Source organism: Apis laboriosa, unplaced genomic scaffold (genome assembly GCF_014066325.1).
Source record: "Apis laboriosa isolate Shangri-la unplaced genomic scaffold, ASM1406632v1 scaffold112_cov148, whole genome shotgun sequence".
Classification (NCBI taxonomy): Eukaryota; Metazoa; Arthropoda; class Insecta; order Hymenoptera; family Apidae; genus Apis; species Apis laboriosa.
Genome location: NW_025220865.1, coordinates 6373391 through 6392905, shown reverse-complemented (window position 1 = coordinate 6392905; position 19515 = coordinate 6373391). Strand labels below are relative to the sequence as shown.

General features: G+C 28.2%; 1 protein-coding gene and 4 long non-coding RNA genes across 8 annotated transcripts in view; all 5 read right to left on the bottom strand.

Moving 5' to 3' along the window:
* LOC122715500 (heparan sulfate 2-O-sulfotransferase pipe) overlaps positions 1–19515 on the bottom strand; it is a 52325-nt gene that overhangs the window by 20010 nt on the left and 12800 nt on the right. The window lies entirely within an intron of this gene.
* On the bottom strand, positions 4345–6297 carry LOC122715544. 3 transcript variants are annotated; one of them, XR_006346858.1, is made up of 4 exons: positions 6239–6297; positions 5935–6135; positions 5631–5850; positions 4345–4896 (listed from the first exon to the last, which is right to left on the bottom strand). It is a non-coding gene; the product is annotated as an uncharacterized LOC122715544 (long non-coding RNA). The 3 variants fall into 3 exon arrangements; XR_006346855.1 differs by having other exon boundaries at positions 5685–5850; XR_006346856.1 differs by having other exon boundaries at positions 5685–5844.
* LOC122715559 lies at positions 6538–8394 on the bottom strand. Its single transcript, XR_006346863.1, has 3 exons — positions 7826–8394; positions 6896–7075; positions 6538–6799 (listed from the first exon to the last, which is right to left on the bottom strand). It is a non-coding gene; the product is annotated as an uncharacterized LOC122715559 (long non-coding RNA).
* On the bottom strand, positions 9673–11689 carry LOC122715556. Its single transcript, XR_006346861.1, has 4 exons — positions 11485–11689; positions 10519–10571; positions 10224–10432; positions 9673–10146 (listed from the first exon to the last, which is right to left on the bottom strand). It is a non-coding gene; the product is annotated as an uncharacterized LOC122715556 (long non-coding RNA).
* On the bottom strand, positions 15917–18350 carry LOC122715529. Its single transcript, XR_006346852.1, has 3 exons — positions 16756–18350; positions 16507–16592; positions 15917–16361 (listed from the first exon to the last, which is right to left on the bottom strand). It is a non-coding gene; the product is annotated as an uncharacterized LOC122715529 (long non-coding RNA).

Sequence of the window (19515 nt, the reverse complement as noted above, 5' to 3'; positions counted from 1 at the left end):
TATCGTTTTTCTTTTTTTTCCCGATCGAGAGAACTCACCGGTTTGAACGACACGAATGGAAGGATCGATGCTCGACGCCCACGCCATCATGGGTTCGAGCACGGCTACCAACCTATCTCGCCACTGAATCCGTATCTGTATCGGTCACGAAACTTCCTGTCACGATTAAGGTCGGCGCCGATCGATGCAAAGGGTCAGTCACCGTGCGGACAATGAGCAACGAACTTTAATTAGACGAGAAAACGATATTTGTTCGATTTTATTTAAGTTAATTTCAATTATTATAGCAGTTGATTATTTTTTCTCGGACAATATATATTGTGCGCAAACATCTTTATTCTTTTTTGAGATAAAATCTTGAATATATGAATTAAAAACATTGAGGTAATTTATTAAGATTACAATTATTTTAAATAAAAAAGATTAAAAATACTCCAATTTTTTTTAAAAATAATAAAAAAAGAGTGTTAACTTGTATCTATTCAATATTCCATCATTATTATTTAATGTAGCATAGATATATCTTATTATCTATCAAATTTTCAAACAAATGTTCTAATAAATAAATTTAACACGAGATCTTTGATACTTTTTTTCAAACTTTTGAACGACAGTGTGCGATCCACAATTACAAAAACAAAATTGAAAGAACTTAACCTAACCTATGGAGGCGCGTCAATTGAAAGGGACGAATTGAAAACAACGAAACGCGAAAGTGGCTCCTGCCGTTCGTATTGTTCCCGTTCAATGCTAATCAGGTGCGGCTCGAGACGTGCAAGCTGCATTGGCGGATTTCCATAACGGCGACGGAAGTCCCTTTAAGCGGACGTGGGCGAGCGCGCGCCAATTCAAAGCGGAAGAAATCGAAAAAATGGAAAACGCTCATTGTTCCAGCCATGGAGGGAAAGAAGGGAGGATAATCGTTCGAGTGAATGGCCAAGAGGATCGCCGGTTAACAATATCCTCGCAATCACGACGCTTTTATTTAGTGAACCAATGATGGGCGATTAAACGATTTTGGACGAGAGATATCACTTATGCATCGTCATGAACGAGATATCTCAATTATTATATTCATTGAATATTTTGATTAAAATATTCTGCGTTTACCTTTTTTTACTATTCCAAATTTTCATGATGGCTATAAACAAAATTTTAATACTTTCGATGCTTAGAATCGAATATCGATCATTCTAAAGTTTTGATTATAAAATATTCTGTTCACTTAACTTTTTTATTTTAAATTTTGATACTTGAATATGTAATGAAAAATACTGTAGCTTTTGTTCTTCTGTGTTTAAAATAATGAATATCAATTATTGTAAATTTTTATGATATTAGTATTCCTAAACAAAATATCTTGTTTTCCTTCCTTTAATACTTACAATTGAATGTTACACATTTAATATGCCGCATCATTTTGCAGAAATCTTGCTTGATATAATTCCAATCTCATAAGACAAGAGAAAATTAAAATATTTTATATTCTTTCAACGAAGAAATTCCCGCAGAATCATATTGTAAACAATGTTAAGAAAATAGAATCGTTTATTTTAGAGAAACTACAAACAAAACGCGAGAAAGCTTATTATCGACGATGTAAAAGCACTTTTATGATATATTGTTTAAATTTTCGCGTTGAATCGATTGTCTTTTATCTACCAGGAAAGTTGTAAATTTTTCCAGAGCATATTTACAAATTCGTTTACACATATAAATATTTTCTCTTTCGTTCTTGTCTTTATAAATTCTCCACAAGTTTCACTTTCGAAAAGTGAAAATATTTATCATGAAAATTCTAATTACAATCTTTAATATAGTTTTTAAAGAAAAATGGTAAATAATTTGATGAAATATTTTTAATTTCGATAATTATTTACAAAAATATATCATCCTAACAACTCTTGAATAAACGATCTCATCTCACTTAATCTAACTTAACTTAAAATGTGTCTAAATGTTAAAAACTTTTTTTTTTTTTTTTTAATTTAACAACGACTGCCAACTAAAATCTTCTCAACACTATTCAATATGATGACATCAACAATATATTGAAAATATTATCGAGATCCCAAGATGGTTAATTAAGTATTTATCTATAAATATTAATATTACGATTAAATATATCATCTGTATCAATTTTTGATTAATTTTTCACAAAACAAAAAAATGACGACGTCACGTGAATCACCCTGTACACAATCACCAATTCACTCAAAAGAAAGATACGCGTAAATCCTGATCGCGAGAAGGTCGGAAAAAGGATGTCAAGCGGTGAAAAGGTAGATATACGAAGGTAAGAAAAAGAACAGGCCAATACGAGTGATTGGATTCGCTCGTACGCTATCTGGAAGACTGGCCAGACAGCCTTTTACTCCTGTTTTGGTTCAAGTCGAGGAGATGGAGGAGAGACCCGGTGACCTAGAACTTGGGAAAGCGACTTGAAGAACGCGAATGTTCCTCTCAAGATGATCTTGCGCTCTAATTGCTTGTGACGGTTGGCAAAATTACACAAACTTTCCACCAAATACTTAGATGTTTCGAGATTACAATACATTATAGAAAATATGGTTTTCCATCGATTTTTCGACCTCTGCGAATTTTCTTCTGAGGAAATTTTCAACAACAATGGAAATCGATCGAGAGATGGAAGAAAATTGATTTGTTTTGATTGATATGAACTATTGCGATTGTTTGGATAGGAAGGTACACTTTAAGGCGAGTTTCGAACTATTACTAATAGTATATTATACTTGTTAATGCTATTCGTATTGAATGTAACCGAACTTTATAATTATTATTATTGTTAGTAAGTATTGATAAAATGAGTTTCGAATCACTAATAAATGTATTATGTGATTAATTAATAAATAAATGGTTAATTATTTTTAACATTTTTAACATTATTATTGTTAATCAATCTGTGATCGTTAATAGACGATATATAGTTTAAGGTGAATTTCGAATCATTAATACACTATGTTTTAAAATGATTAATTGATTTGTATTGTATACAGCTTTTATCAATCTAATTTAATTTAATTTATTCTAATTTAATAATTTAATTTAATTTTCATTTAATCATGGATCTATAATTTTAAATGGATTATAAATTATTACCAATAATATTCCAAAATAATTAATTATTTTACAATTAGTACTAATCTATGCCCAATGTAGCTCATAAATTTTGATTATTATTAATCAATATCATCTGGTACGATCACATAATAGAGCATGTATTTCAAGCTGAGTTTCTATTAGTGAATCTCACTTAAATATTAACTAACCACAATATATATAATCGATATAACTTAACCTTAATAATTTTGAATATCAATAGATCAAAAAAAAAATTATTCTACCGAAAAAATTATTGACATCTAAAAAGAATGTAACATCTTTAGCTTATAATTTTTTACTTTAAAACTCTGTGTAGACAACTACTGTGGTTCAATAACCGTGGACCAACAGTTTAAGGTTAGCTTACTTAAATGATTGTTCGATCTTCGTATTCTCCCGATATCGAGAAAACTGTTTGATTTATGTAACGTGCGCGAGAAGGAAACATCATGATAAAAAAGAAATTGGAAAAAGTCGTTCGACAACTTTCGAACATTACAAAGATGGAATATGTAGGTCGCGATCGAGAGGCCTACGGAGATTCTCTCGAGAGGCTTGGACGTATTCCGGTGCACGGCTCGAGACATGCGATCGATTGCTGGTAATGTGTGTCAGGAATGCGGAGGGGAACCATGCTTCGGTTTGATGGCGAAATTTTATATAGTTACGATGCGTAATATCATATTCCGTTTCATTGCTTGCCGAATGCAATTATTTTATTCTTTGAATGCACGGTTCAATCCATTTCGCTTGGAATTTATTTTATCTATTTTAAAAATAAAGAATGCGTGAATATAAAGTAGAAACAGAATAATTTAAAAAATTTTTAAACTATAAGTTTCGTTATATGTTCTTTGTTTACTATTTATATTTATATTTTATTTAATTCTGTCTAATTTCTTATCAAAATTTCAATCGAATATTAATGAATAATTATCACAGTATTATTTTATATATAAGAAGAAATATAAAATATAAAATAGAAATATAAAATAATTCTCTTTCCATATATAAACTTCGTTTCATATTTTTCGTTATACAGTATTATTTTATATATAAGAAGAAATATAAAATATAAGATAGAAATATAAAATAATTCACTTTCCATATATAAACTTCGTTTCATATTTTTCGTTATATAAACTTCTTGGAAACCAAACATTTCAAAAAGAAAATAATTAATTTTGATGAAATTAATCAATTCAATTTTTCTCGCTTCAAGTAAAATTCTTCAATTTAATCCAAAATGTACAAATAATATTTAAACTTTCAAAAAGCAAATAATTAACCTCGATGAAGTTTAATAATCATTTCAATCTTTCATTATTAAACGTATCACTTATCAATATTTATGTTCTTCGTTATATTCTTCATTACAAAAATATCAAAATGTTTACCATATTTAGATCTGCAATTAGAATCATTTAGTTGCGATTCTGTAATCAAGGACCCGTTTCTTATATAAATTGGAATGACGACACGAGCAAAAGAATCCACAATATTAGGCAATAAATTCTTTCTTCAAGGTTCATTAGCTGCGCAGACTTTAATCACTGTTATTTACATGTGACGAGAGTCGTAAGGACACGATTAATAGGTTCTACCTAGTTGTTTTGTTTCCGCATTTCGCATTCCATCCATCGTCCACGATGCATGACGTCAGCTTCTAGGCTAATTGTATCGAACACCATTGTTGTCTCTAACGAAATCCCATGGCATTAATCTGTCTTCCATTTCCGCGGGAAGAAATATGTTGGGAAGAGGAAGAACATACTGGAAATGGATAAAATCGATTTTGTTCAAAAAAGAAGATAGAACGGATATATACTATTCTTCTTAGTACTATTCTTAAAATGTAAATACAATAAGAATTGAAAGTTTTTCATAATTATCTTATAAAAAAATTGATGTAATTTAAAAGTATTGATTTTAAGTGAAAGTTTATGTACATGTGAAATATAATAAATAATTTTTTTATTGGAGATTCTATTAATAGAGTATTCAATTCTAAAGATTTTATAATTTAAAATGCGGAATTAAAAACTTGAAAATAATTTTACTTCATTAAAATATTTCAATAAAAAAAATTATTTATATATCAAAATTCATTAATCAATAAAAAATTTGTTAAAAAAAATTAAAAAATAGAAATTAAAAGAGATTATTGCGAAAAATACATTAAACTAATACGTTAAAATAGAGATTAGAAAATTCCAATTATTATCTAAAATACAAACTTAACAATTAATTAACAATCATAGATTTAAAATTAGTAACTATCCATTGATCCGTAAATAGCAATTTTTCACAATTTTTTTTCTATAATTTCATCTTTAAAAATTCTCGTCTTTCATTCTTGGCAAAAATCAATTGGTTCAATACAAAAGTCTCTTAATTAAGAAATTCATCGTCTGTACTCATTGAATCGATCTTTCCATGTAAAAGATTAATGAACCAGACTGACCAATAAACCAGTGTTCCGAGCATATTAGCAGTGCATTTCTTACGAATTCAAGCGAATTATTTTGTGTCTCTATCTGGTTAGTAAACGTGCCACGTACAGCCACGTGATAGCCGCTGCGACATGGTAAAACTTCTTTGAGATGGTTGTTCAAACATTTACAAGATTCCATGATAATAGTGTGGCCATAAAAGGATACGAAAGGTCTCACCCGACCAAAGTCCTGGGAAAAACTATAAACCAATGTTTACGAGCATCTGCTGGAACTGTGAAAAAAGATGAATTCCGAAAGTTTCATGGAACTGTTCGAATAACACCTCGAAAATGATTATAATTCCATAGAGACTTACTTTTATTGTAGTTCTTGTTTTATTATTTGATGAAGTTATATTTTATGTGATCCTTGGTGATTGGAATATTGTGTAATTGTTATTTTATATTGTTATTGATATAAAATATCACAATATCACTTCGATAATGAGATTCGATAATTTATAACTCGAGAAGAGATATAACGTAAGATTCGAGTTAAGAAAATTTCTCGAAATTATCTAATTAGAGAGATTTGATTAATAAAAATTCGAATTACATCTTATGAATCATAGATTCTCCAATTATGGATTTCAAGAATAAAATAAATATATAAGTACGTACGTATAACCTCAAAATTATAAGTATTTTTAATTCCAATTTTTCCGCTGCATGATTTTTTTTAAAGAAGAACCAACTAAAATAAGACAAAATAAAGAACAAAAATATAGTATAAAATATAATTATTAAAATATAAAGTAAAATAAACTAACGATCACTTGTCATTTATCTTCTAAATCAAATTCTCAAACTATGGATCATTCCAACATATAATAAAATAAATATATAGTACATATATACATATTTTATCGTATGTACATATTTTAAATCTAAAAGACTAAAAACAGAATTCTTACCACTACTGCGAATCGATTTCTTTTTTCATCCAAGATCGCTTCTTCGTAAAAGGGTTAACGCTCGCGCAATGCGCAAGACGATTGGAAGCAGATTGGTCGGTAGTTTCGTCAAAACGGAGCATGCGTTAAATTTAATACGATTCTTCTCATATATACGTGGCAACGACAAAGGTCTGGAAAAACGCGGACTCGTGATAGCCCGAAGGGCAGATCGTGGCCAGCAAGATGCACGTTTTCTCGCCGCAAAACACAGGAAGAAGAACTCGAACTGGAAACGAGGAATGGTCAGTACTCGATTCGCTTTCCATTCCTGCCCATTTGAACATATCGCGAATCGAGGCCGATCGGCCATTAATTTCTATACCTCTCGCCTCGACTAACCGCTCAGAGCCTCGTATCGTTTTCATCTTCGCGCTCCCGTCTAGGGACGAATGCAATCCCTTCTTTTTCGATTTATCGTGTTCTGCAACCGTTTCTGCAATCCTTCGATGGGATTGCTCAAAGAGGGAAATAAGCGAGAACTTGCCGAATTCTTGTTCGATTGCTGGAGAAATTATGGATGTATCGTGAATTCGGAAAAATAAAAGTTTATTGATGAATTTATTGATATTTTGTAGCAGATAATTGGTAACTAGTCTTGAAGGAAATTGTTAATAATTGTAAACGATATATTTTTATTGCTAGAAAAATTCTGAATCGATTCAAGATTCAAAAAAAATTTTATCGATGAATTTGAGATTTTGTGAAGAACGATTGGTATATAGAAATTTATTCGAGAGAATTGAAATTTTTAAACGTAAATAAGAAACGAAATGAGAAATATAAATTCAGTATGTTGATTTGATAGATTTTTTAAAAAGTTTTCAAAGTTTGATGAATATCGTATTACGTTTGAATAATAAGAATAAAATTATATTAATCTCATATCATTTTTATTAAATGAAATAATAAATATAAAATTTATATAAAATTTATATAATATTATTCATATTATTCTTCCTATGTGTATACAATATTTATGATATATAAGAATTTTATAATATAACACTATAATAATACATAAAATAAAATCAAGAAAATTTATCCTTGTAAATTATTCCATTCGCTTTTTGTTTTCATTAATGATAAAAATCTAAGGCAAACAATTTCAACAAACAAAATTACGGTGCAACGAGTTAGAAAATTATAAATTTTTAAGAACGCTTTTTTACGAAAAATGAAATCGTTATTAATGCAATTCCCAACGATACTTTCTATAATTGGTCGATAAACATTTCATTTGTTCTATACTCACGTGTGCAATACTAATCACAGATCAATTTCTTCGATCGTTCAAGAAAATGAGTCACTTCCTCAATTACGAATGATATTCTGATTTCCATAATAACTATCGCATCTGCACCAACTTTGTATCCGTTGAATGTATCAAGACAGATACGATCCGATCCGTGTTAATACCGATTATCAGATCTTTCTCCAGGCGAAGAATGGAAACTTTATTCTCGATGCAATCTGTTTCTGATTCGATACGCTTTTCCTAAGCCGAGAATGAGGATGCCCTGAAGACAGATGTTCGACGATGGACGAACAAATGAAAAAAATTTTCCCTTGAAATTTGATCTTTGGACTCGTGATCGGAAATTTGAAATTGCATACTCGCATTTAAAATATCCTCTTGCTTATTTTTTATCATTAGATTGATAGGATTTTTATGCAAATACGTATGATACGTTAAATATATTTTGCATGTTTTTCACAAGATGAATGAATATACCGAGCAATTCATAAATTATGATCAAAGAAAGATATGAAAATAATAAATAAAATAGAATAAAATCTTTTTTGAATTCAAATCAAGTTTGATAATTTTTCAAATACAAGTGAAAATTATTAATCTCTAACAATATATGACAATTGTATTACTTCATACTTAGTTATATCTATCTTTTAGTATTATTTGAAAATACTATCTTTTAGTATTTTCAAATAAAAGTAAAACGTATTGAAAATCTAAAGATCAAATTATGATTAGAATGAAAATAATATTCTGTATCCTCTATTACTAAATATAGCTCGATTTTCCTCTTACGAATTTCCACAGAAAGATAATACGTGCGACACATTATCCCCATGGATATTACTGAATTAGATAAAGGTACGTCACGTGATCAGCCTTCCACCAATGCTAAGCGTTCCATTGTGTCACGTGATGGACCTAATGTAGCAACAGCAGTGGAAATAATATGACGTCACTGTCATATTAAGCAAAAGTTATATCAACACATTTCCGCCAAAGTACCACATCGTATCACTTCTTCATTTTACATTGTACATAAAACAATATAGAAATTTATCATTTAGATAAAGAAATGTATACGTATTTTTGTTTAATTAGTATATCACATGGAAATTCACCAAAAAAATGGAAGAATCTATTTCGTCTCTATATAATGGAAGAATCCATTAACGATAAGTAACATTATTCATTATACTTTCAATCTTTTATTATTATATTATTAAATATAGCATTTCTTTTATCACGTTCTTTAATTTTCTCTACATTAATTTTCTAAAAATTGAAAAATCTTTCTCTTTCACTGCACAATCTCTTTCCATTTCTTCTTTTAATGTTAATAATTAACCAATACAAACTCACATAATCAAGCTAACAACGCTATTCTCCTTTTTTCCCTTAAACACCGTCCGAGGAAGCCATTATAGAAGAATAGAAGAAGCTATTAACACGTAGCAAGAAGCAAATTGAGGTCTCGTTTTCAATAGAAGAACGATCGAAGAGGCGAACCGTTCCGTCGGAATTATCAGGCTTTGATCCTATCGTCCCGGCTGCTTCCTGGTTCCACATCATCCTCGAATGGCTCGCTTCCTCGTTTCTCCATGCCGCGTGAGCGGATCATCTCGTCGTTCTAATTAATCGGCACGCTCTTGCGTTGGAATGATATCGGTTAACGACACACCGAGCGTAACGAACCATTCAACCATTTGAAAGGAACGTGAACTCTGATTGCTTGTAAAACAAACACTGGTAATGACCATCGTTGAGCGATCGATTGATCCAGGAAAGATCGTGAGAAGTGTGTTCGAGTAGTTGGTACACATTGTAATTAATTAAAAGAAGGTTTGTAAGTTTTTAGAATGGCACGGTAATTATTATTAGGATTAATTGAGCGAGCTCGTCGAAAAAGTAATTTTTTTTCTTGGTATATATAACGCAATTAGAAAGAAGGTTTTACGGCAGAACTTGGTGATTATTACCAAAATTAGTTGAACGAGTTTGTCGGAAAGTTAATTTTTCTTCTTAGTTTTCTTCTTGATATATACTGTAATTAGAAAGAAGATTTGTAAATTCTTAAGGTAAGATATTAGAAGATAATGGATTTATTATTAAAATTATTAAATTATTTATCGAGTAATCAATTTTTCTTCTTAATTTTCTTTTTAGTTGGTATTCCTAATATAATTAAAAAGAAGATTTGTAAGTTTTTAGAACAAATAATACAGTCGAAATTAGTGGAACTTGCTGATTATTACCAAAATTAGTTGAACGAGTTTGTCGAAAAGTTAATTTTTCTTTTGAGTTTTCTTCTTGATACTGTACTGTAATTAGAAAGAAGATTTGTAAGTTCTTAAGGTAAGATGTTATAGTGGAATTATTATTAAAATTATTAAGTTACTTGTCGAGAAATTAATTTTTCTTCTTAATTTTCTTCTTAGTTGGCATATAGTGTAATTAGAAAGAAGATTTGTAAATTTTTAAGATAGATAATACAGTGGAAATTAATGGAATTAATTGGTGATGACAATGGTAATTATTATTAAAATTAGTTGACTAAACTTGTCGAAAAGTTAATTTTTCTTCTTAGTTTTCTTCTTGATATACATACTGTAATTAGAAAGAAAATTTGTAAGTTCTTAAAGCAAAATATTACACTGAAATTATTATTAAAATTAAATTAAAAATTAAATTACCTGTTTAATTTTCTTAGTTAGTAATATAATTAGAAAGAAGATTTGTTTTTAAGCTAGATAGAAAAATGGAACTTGACAATTATTAAAATTAATCGAATAAACTCATCGAAAAATTGATTTATCGATCGGCCAAATTAAGCAAAAGAAGAATTTAGCCAATGTAAATGTAGTTCTTTCAATATATATTTTTATTATCAACGAATTTCGATAAGATGTTTTGTTAAGAATATTATTTTAATAATTTCTTAAGTTGCGAAACTAATAAGGAGAAAAGACTTTCAAACTTTTGAATCGTAATGTGTTCTATGAGAAAATTCATTATGGATAGAAGTTTGCCATTTGATCGATAGAGAGAGTTTTTTTTTTTTTAGAATTATAAAGATGAGAATCACGACTTTCTGATAGACCTTTGTAATAATCCCGCATTATATCCTATTATGCCAACGATAATTACGAACTTATGATATTTATCGTTAACTCACGTCCATTAATTAATAAAATTAATGTAACTGCGAATTTTCAATTCTCTTTGCAATTTTCAAACGATCTTATACCAGTTTTATTTACCGCCTTCTATAATTTGAAACTAAATAATTAAAAATGGCGGATTCAGAAAGGAAGAAAGATGAAGTTAGAAACAAATAGAAACTTCTTGCAATTTTTATAATTATCGTGAGTTAAAAAGTGGGTCAAACTTATTTATACACACAAATTATACATTTATCATATCAAGATTTCATTTCGTTCCTTTGCAATTAAAATGTGGAAAGTTACTCTTTAAATGTTAATATCCAACATTCCTCGTAAAGAAAATCATTATTAAAGAAGATTATATTACATGTATTGAGATTTAATTAATATCGTTATATTATTATAAGATGAAATTGCGCAGCGTACAAATAATTGTAGTAATTACACGAACTAATTAATTTCTCGGAAAAGTAAAATATCATTCAGTTTAGCTACCGTTTAATCGTAACACTGTTCTCTCAATAGAAGACACAACTGTTTAACTTCCTTTATGTAAGATATAATTATAAACGCAAGACGACGATATTGTGTCAAGAAAGATCTTTCGACACTCTTCTCTAAAAGCATGCATGCAATTTCGTTCTACAATTCGATGTCAAATTAAATTCGATGTTTATTAGTCCTTCATTTTACACGCATAGAACAAAGTAGAAATTCATTGTTAAACTTATGTAACAATCTCGTTAACGTTTCATTATCAATACTTTGCTGTGCTGTGAACAAAAAACATTAAAAAGTAACTAGTGATGAAAAAGTAACTAGTTAAAAATTTTGAATTACTTTAAATAATTATTTATTAAAATGCTTGAATAACATTTATTCGTATCTATTATAATATAATATAATATAATCAGCTTTTCGTATAACCTCGACTGTTTGACATTATTAAACATTTATTTGCAATTATTATATTTTGAACATAAAATAACTTATCGAGGTAATTTCAACTATTAAATTTTGCCCATCATTGACAAGGTGAATGGAATAAATGAAAAATAAGTTTATTATGATCAGACGTATTAATACGTTTCCATTTTCATTATTTTGTTATTTATTTTTTTTTATTATCTTTGTTTACGCAATGAAGAGAACGAGTGTTACATCGATCGATGATTGGTTTTCGAAATTCATTTTAATCATTCGAGGGAAAGTGGATAAAGGACAAAAGACTTGTTTACATTAAAGAATATTCAATCGATTAAATTTTACATTTTATCTAATCGAAATATAATTTAGAGGAAAAATTTTTTATCAAATCTATCGATAAGATTATACATATTTTTATTATGAACAATTATTTACAATAAAGATTCGAATTTTTATGATTCATCATGTATATAACTAACATAAATCACACATAAAAATTTGCCGTATGATTATAACTATGAACTATTGGATTGATCAAAAATTAGTTTTTACATATTTTTATCATACTATTTATACTGAAAATTCAAATATTTTCACAATGCAGATATAAGACATGAAAAATTCGATTTTTTTTTCTCTCATCCATCTCGTATGCATTGAATACAAATCATAAAAACTGCTATTATAACTATGAAAATCAGATCGATCAAAAATTAATATAATAACAAACACAAATATATTTTACATATTTTTATCTTCGAACATTATTATTTATACAATATTATTCACCAGAAAAAAGATTCGAATACTTTTTCGATCGATAATAGACCGAGCAAAATGGAGGTGGCCGTGAAAACTCGCCTTACGATCGTATAAGTCACGTATCAACTATCGGCGATAATAACGCACAATGGAAAGTGAGTAGTTGGAATTGCAAAGCAATAGAAGCACGATCATTTCCGTTGTGTCGTTTGTCAGATCGTGAATCGTTCATCCGCGATCTTGATTCGTGGCGAGGATATGGTCAAACCACATGGACACTTTTAGAATTGCAAAACCGCGATTGTCCGTTTCCATAAGGCCATGATATACTCGAGCTCTTTCATAAAAACGGAACAATGAGATTCCCAGCGGATGCCACTAGTTCTTTGTCCCTTCGTTTCCTCGACTCTTAAATCGTCGTTCTGCCTATTTTTATCGCTATTTTTTCTTGATACGAGAGAGAAAGAGATAGAAAGAGAGAAAGAGAAAGTGAAATCAATCCACTCAACATGTTTTTAGTTCGTAATATAATTTTTATTTTTGTATATATGCATATATTTTCTTTTTAATCTGAATATGTGTTTCGATTTACACGTTTTACGTCTAAAATGAAAACAAAGGAAACGTTTTGCATATATTAAAACAATATTTTTTTAATCTAACCTAATCTAACATAACCTAGTTTTTTTGATTGGCGATATGCCATGATTTTTAGGATGAATATTGTTATTTGTTTAAAAATATGTGAAAATATTTATGATATTAGAAAAATATTTTTGATCTTTGATTAAATTTTAAATAACATAGAAGTTGTTAAAAAATATATTCGATTTGGTGTAATGTGATTACAAATAAAAATAAAAAAAAAAGTGATTTGCAAAAATATTCAGAATGTGATTGTAGAATCCAATATAAAATATTATTTTTAAAATATCTTTAATTAATCATTTTTAACAGAACGAGTTTAAGTTAATTTTCCTCTAACGATCAATTTTCTAATTAAAATTACTCAATTATGCACAATTTTCGCATTAATTTACTGTTCAAAGAATCATCAAGAATTATCATAAACCATGACTAATTATCGCTTTAACATTTGAAAGAACAAAATACGAGTTTAAAAATACGTTCCTAACAATAAGTTATAGCTATTAAATTTGATCAGAAAAGAAGCGAATAGAAATTAGAAGCAAATAGAGAAAACATTTTTTTTCTGGATGTCAAAGTGTAAATTCGTCACGTTTGGTTTTAATAGTCAAAAATTACGACTCTCTAAACTTTCATTCTATTTCATATTCAACCTTGGAGACAGTGAATTGTGACATACTTAATAACAAACTTCTTAATTCGATAGAAAGTAAAACCGCTAATTCGTTATAGAATAGAAAATCGAATAAAATCTTTGAATTTTTTTTTTCTTGGATAACAATGGAGATCGAGAATTTTCTCCTTTTTGAAAAGATTGCTGAATTTCATGACATAGTTTATAATAATGACATAGTTTATAATAATTGCTTGTTTCTCAGACAATCAATCGGAGGAAAGAAACTTTCTTAATTATATTCAAAAATGGATTATTAAATATCTATAATTCATAATTACAAATATTTCGATATAGTTTAAAAATGCATAAATTTTTCTTTGAATTTATAAAAAAGAAATGATATTGATTGCAATTAAACTGCGAATGCCACGATTAAGATATATTTACGAGGTTCCGTTGCGAAGGGACATGCCATAAAATATCCCTTAGATACTAAACTTGACTACGAGGAAGTCACGTCGCGTATTGGAGACATCTCAAGAATTATGTTCGCTTACAAAATAATAGCCAAGAGAAACATGAATTTTTCACGTTTGTAATAATCGAATTTCTCGTCGTAGAAAATATAAAAATTTTCTTAAATCTTTTCGAAATTCTCTAAATTTAGACGTTTTTCTTTTCTTCCAGATAATGTTTGTTCTATAAAGAATAAAAATCTTAATAAATCTGAAATTCTTCAAAAATACAAATTTTTCTGGATTTCCAGAGTTTTAAATTTCTAAAATTGTTCAAAAATATAAATTATTCTTTCTTTGAATTTCAAGAGAATTCCAAATTTCTAAAATTCTCCAAAAATATAAATTACTTTTTGTTTGAATTTTAAGAGAATTTCCAAATTTCTATAATTCTCCAAAAATAATTTACATTTCAAAATTACTAAATCGCAAAAATAGCAAAAATTTCGATATTTTTTCCAATTTCTGAGCGTCTCTATTCTTCATATTCTTAAAAAAATTACGAAGAAGTGAAGAAATAAAGAAAGAAACGATGATAGGTGCAAAGGGAGCGTTTTCCGTTTCCGCATTCGAATGGTATCCACGATCGGGAACAGGAGGCCATAGCTCATTCTCGATCTTGATCCTGGCCGTGAAAAGGGCAGTGCGAACGAAGGAGCGCACACCAAGCGGACGTATTACCACTTGTGGACTCGGTGATTGGTATCGTGAGCGAGAGGTGCGAACGTAACTTCATAGACAAGTGAAAATTGCCTCGTTAATCTCGTTCGATTTATCTCATAAAAATTTCTTTCTTTCTTTCTTTCTTTCTTTTTTTTCTTCTTTCTTTCCTTCTTTTTTTCTTTCTTTCTTTTCTTCTTTCCTTCTTTCTTTCCTTCTTTCTTTCCTTCTTTCTTTCCTTCTTTCTTTCCTTCTTTCTTTTCTTCCTTCTTTCTTTCTTTCTTTCTTTCTTTCCTTTTTTCTTTCTTTCCTTCTTTTTTTCTTTCTTTTTTTCTTTATGTATTTCAATATTGATAGATTTCGTTTCGCTTTCGTTGTAATCGGTTCAGACGAAACTGTTCAACTAAACTATTTTAACGAGGATTACTTCGAATTTTTAAACGAGAAGAAAATATACGAATAATTTTTTTTCATTCGATGATTATCTTTCATATGGATTTTTCTTTACTGCAAATGAATTTAAAAGAGATTAGTTACGAGAAGATTGTAATGTAATTTTTTTTACGAATAATTTCGTTTTAAGCAACTATATATACTTTTATAAGTAAATTTGAACAATTTGAAAAGGATATATGCATAATGCATATATTGAATACAATAAATATACAATCTATAAAGAGATCTTTCATAATATTAGAAATCAACTTTCCAAAATTATTTTTAGAAATTTTCTTCCATTTGTAAATCATTTGTAAATCACTTAAAAATATATATATATATATAAATACGATGATTTTGTTTCTTTCTGTAGACACACTTTCTATTCTTTTGTTAAAAATATATAAGTTTCGACCTTCTTCTTTTGGTTTGTCCTTATTTCGCACAATTTCAACTTTGTTTTAACTTGATGATGAAGACAAAAGCGTACTAAAAATTATCGTCAAGGATTATCTTGGCACATAATTATCGTGAAAGCTTAATCAACTCGATCGTATGCAATTAAAACGATTCTCCTTTCCGCTTGCAATCTTAATTGGAACTAAGGAAGATTCATTCGCTGTTTCTTTCGTTCATTACTTCGCAAGCAATTCATTCTTTTCAAAAAATTTTCGAATATTAATCGCGCCAATTTATTTACAGCTTTTGTGCACATTACAAATTGCATCGATAAGAACTTAACGATTATTCAATTCCAATAATCTGGAATTTTTCTATTCCAATATTCTATCAAAAATTATCTTATCCTGTTAACAAAATAAATATTTTTTTGTTAAATTGCAAAAGAAATAACGTATCGTTTATAAAATATATTAAATATATAATTATAAATTTTACATTTTATAAGTCGCAGAATTTATAAAATTATAAAATTAACAACCATTCACTCACATTTTCATACATCGAATTAATCTTTTGATGGCCAATATTTACTCGCACGATTTTCTGTCAATAAAGGATAATTTCCTTCTTTATGGCTTGTAAAAATAGAAAAAAAAAAAATATTTTTATTCAAGATGTTATAATATTATAGCTTTCATAAATTACAAATTATAATGGTTGACGAGAAATTAATTAACCAATCTTTACATCGAATTAACAAACCATTTCGACGATAAATCCTTACTGTTCTATACTTACAATTTCATTTCAATCCCATCGTGGATACAAATCAAAGCTTAAAATCCTATCTTCTCCTATGCCTTATAAAATCGTATTTTTACTTGAGAGTTTTATAGTATTGTTTATAGCTTTTATAATATATTACAAATCGTAATAGTTGATCATAAACAGCCATTCACTTTTACATCAAACTAACAACCTTTTCGATGACCAATCTTTTTTGTTTTTATGTACACCATTTCAATCTCATCATCTCGTGGATACAAGATTCGAGGCTCATCCTGTCTCCTCTTATAGCCTTAACAAAAAACAAAAAAAAAATAAATAAATAAAAAGAAAGAAAAAAATTCTAATCTCCACTTTCATTCGAGACACGCAGGAACAGGCCATTAATCCATTTCTCCATCGTAAAGAAATATTTCATTCCGTCTATTTTCCATTCCATCCCTGAACGTCTTCCTTTCACTTCTCTCGACCATCTGTGCAATGGATTATTTCGCAGATCTTCCATTTTCTACCAGCCAGAGGCAGACCGTGATATTCTTTTTCTTTCTATTTTAAAAATTCTTTTTTTTCCCTTTTTTATTTTATTCTCTTCCTTTTATGATTGCTCCAATTTTATTATGAATCGAATGGGATAAAGTTGAAATTCATTTTCTGGATGATGGACAATAAGAATGGAATTTCCTTGATCTTTTGTGATTTCTTTTCTTATTTTCTTGCGATTTAATTTTATTAAACAGATTTTCGAGATGCTGCAAATTATTTAAAAAATTATTATATTCGTTTTTGTACAATTGTTTAATTTTTCTTTTTTCGGAAAATATTTGTAAAATTTTTGCGTCGTAAATAAACTTGTGAATTTTTTAATAATAGACATGAACGATTGAATCAAAAACAAAGGATGTTTAGCAAGGCTATTTAGAGAAAATATTATAAAATCTTTCCATAATAGTAATCGTTTCACAACTTCTAACAAGATTCTTCACGTGATTCAACATCCTTTTGGATCTATTAAAAATGATAATTAAAAACAGTTAAAAATAAAATTTTTACAATTTCCAATCAAAATATTTGTCACAATTTGTCAAGTATGTTAAAACCAAACTCTATCTTCGTTATTTTGCATATTTGATATTATTTCTTCAAATATATAGAATTTTATCACTAAAAAAAAATTGTTAAGATTAAAAATAAAATAATTTAAAAAATTTTTTGAATAATCGTTCGTAGTCACGATATATTATAAATATTTCATGTATTATATATCATTATATGTTAACATTTTAATATAATATAGATATCTTCCTGTCATAATGTTGTAATATTAAGTCATAAGTATATACATAACCTCAAAACGAAAACTCGTCTCATATCACGATCTTAAACGCATATTTAATAAATTCATGCTACAATAATTCGTAGTTCGTGTTCAATATATCTTATTATACATCATCGATCTTTATCTTTCGCTAAACATAACCTAGACTTTTCGTTTCCCTCCATTAAGATTATTAATATTAGTAACATCGATCGAATTTTATTTGCAAATTGAATTATGAAATCAATAATTCTTAAAAATTTATGAAATACGTATTACAAAATTTATTCAGGCAAATTCAAATTTAAATATTAATTATAACCCTCATATATTCAAAAGATATTTTTTTCGATATACTCACAAAAATATAAATTTAAATAAATATTCGTAATTATTATTTATCTTCCAACTGATTCATTTTTCTTTTTGCATTGCAAATGAATATTTTTCCTTACGAATTCTTTTTTAAATTTTTTTTTATCCTCTAGGTATACACTTATCGATCATTCGCGATTCATTTTTTGAAATTGTCTTAATGAGAATGACGCATAAAAAAGACGCGGTAAAAAAGAATTCTCTTCTCATTGACAATAAGTAGAACGCTAGAAAATGAGGTCAAGAAGTATGAACTCTGAGCGAAACTATGCATCTATTCCCCCAGCAACAATATAATATATGATAAAAAGCTACATTTATATGAAAGTTAAACTGAATGCTTCACATTTATGTGAAATCTGCTTTTTCATTTCGATAATATATTTCGTTCATTTTCACTTCTTAAATTTATATTATATGTATCTACACATATATACATGTTATGTAATGCTGAATATATTATAATCATTTTGCAATTGTAGATAAATCTTTGTAAAATTTTTATAATTATGACAAAGTTTTTACAAAAACGATATATTATATTTTATTGAATCTGTTATTTTTTTAAATTAACTATTTCTTTAGTGTATGAAAGCACCCATGTATTAAAAAAAAATTATAATAAATAAATATAATGTAGAGCATTAATCTCTGAAATATCATGATGAAATAAATATTAATTGCACTCACTGTATCTTAAGAAATAACTATCTAAGGTACAAGCGATTAACCTTTGATGATTTGTGTTCAACAGAAAGATTGATCGTTGACCAGTTAAAAAATGTACAAACCGATTTTAAAGCGATATACGATTCTTCGAACATCTATCAATTCTCATCGCTACAAGTTCGATGACCTACAACTCGAGCATGCAATAGAATATGCTACCGATTGCAAGCAGAGGGACGAAAAGTAATCCATCAACATCTTTCTGCTCTCCACTTTCGATTTCCAATACATTTCTCATGAATTACACACGCTTTCGTATGTCGCGTGTGCGCATACTTATACAGAATATCACTAATAATTATACAAATTGTGTAGTCAGTGTTATGTATCTCGAAAGAAGATCGTTGAATATT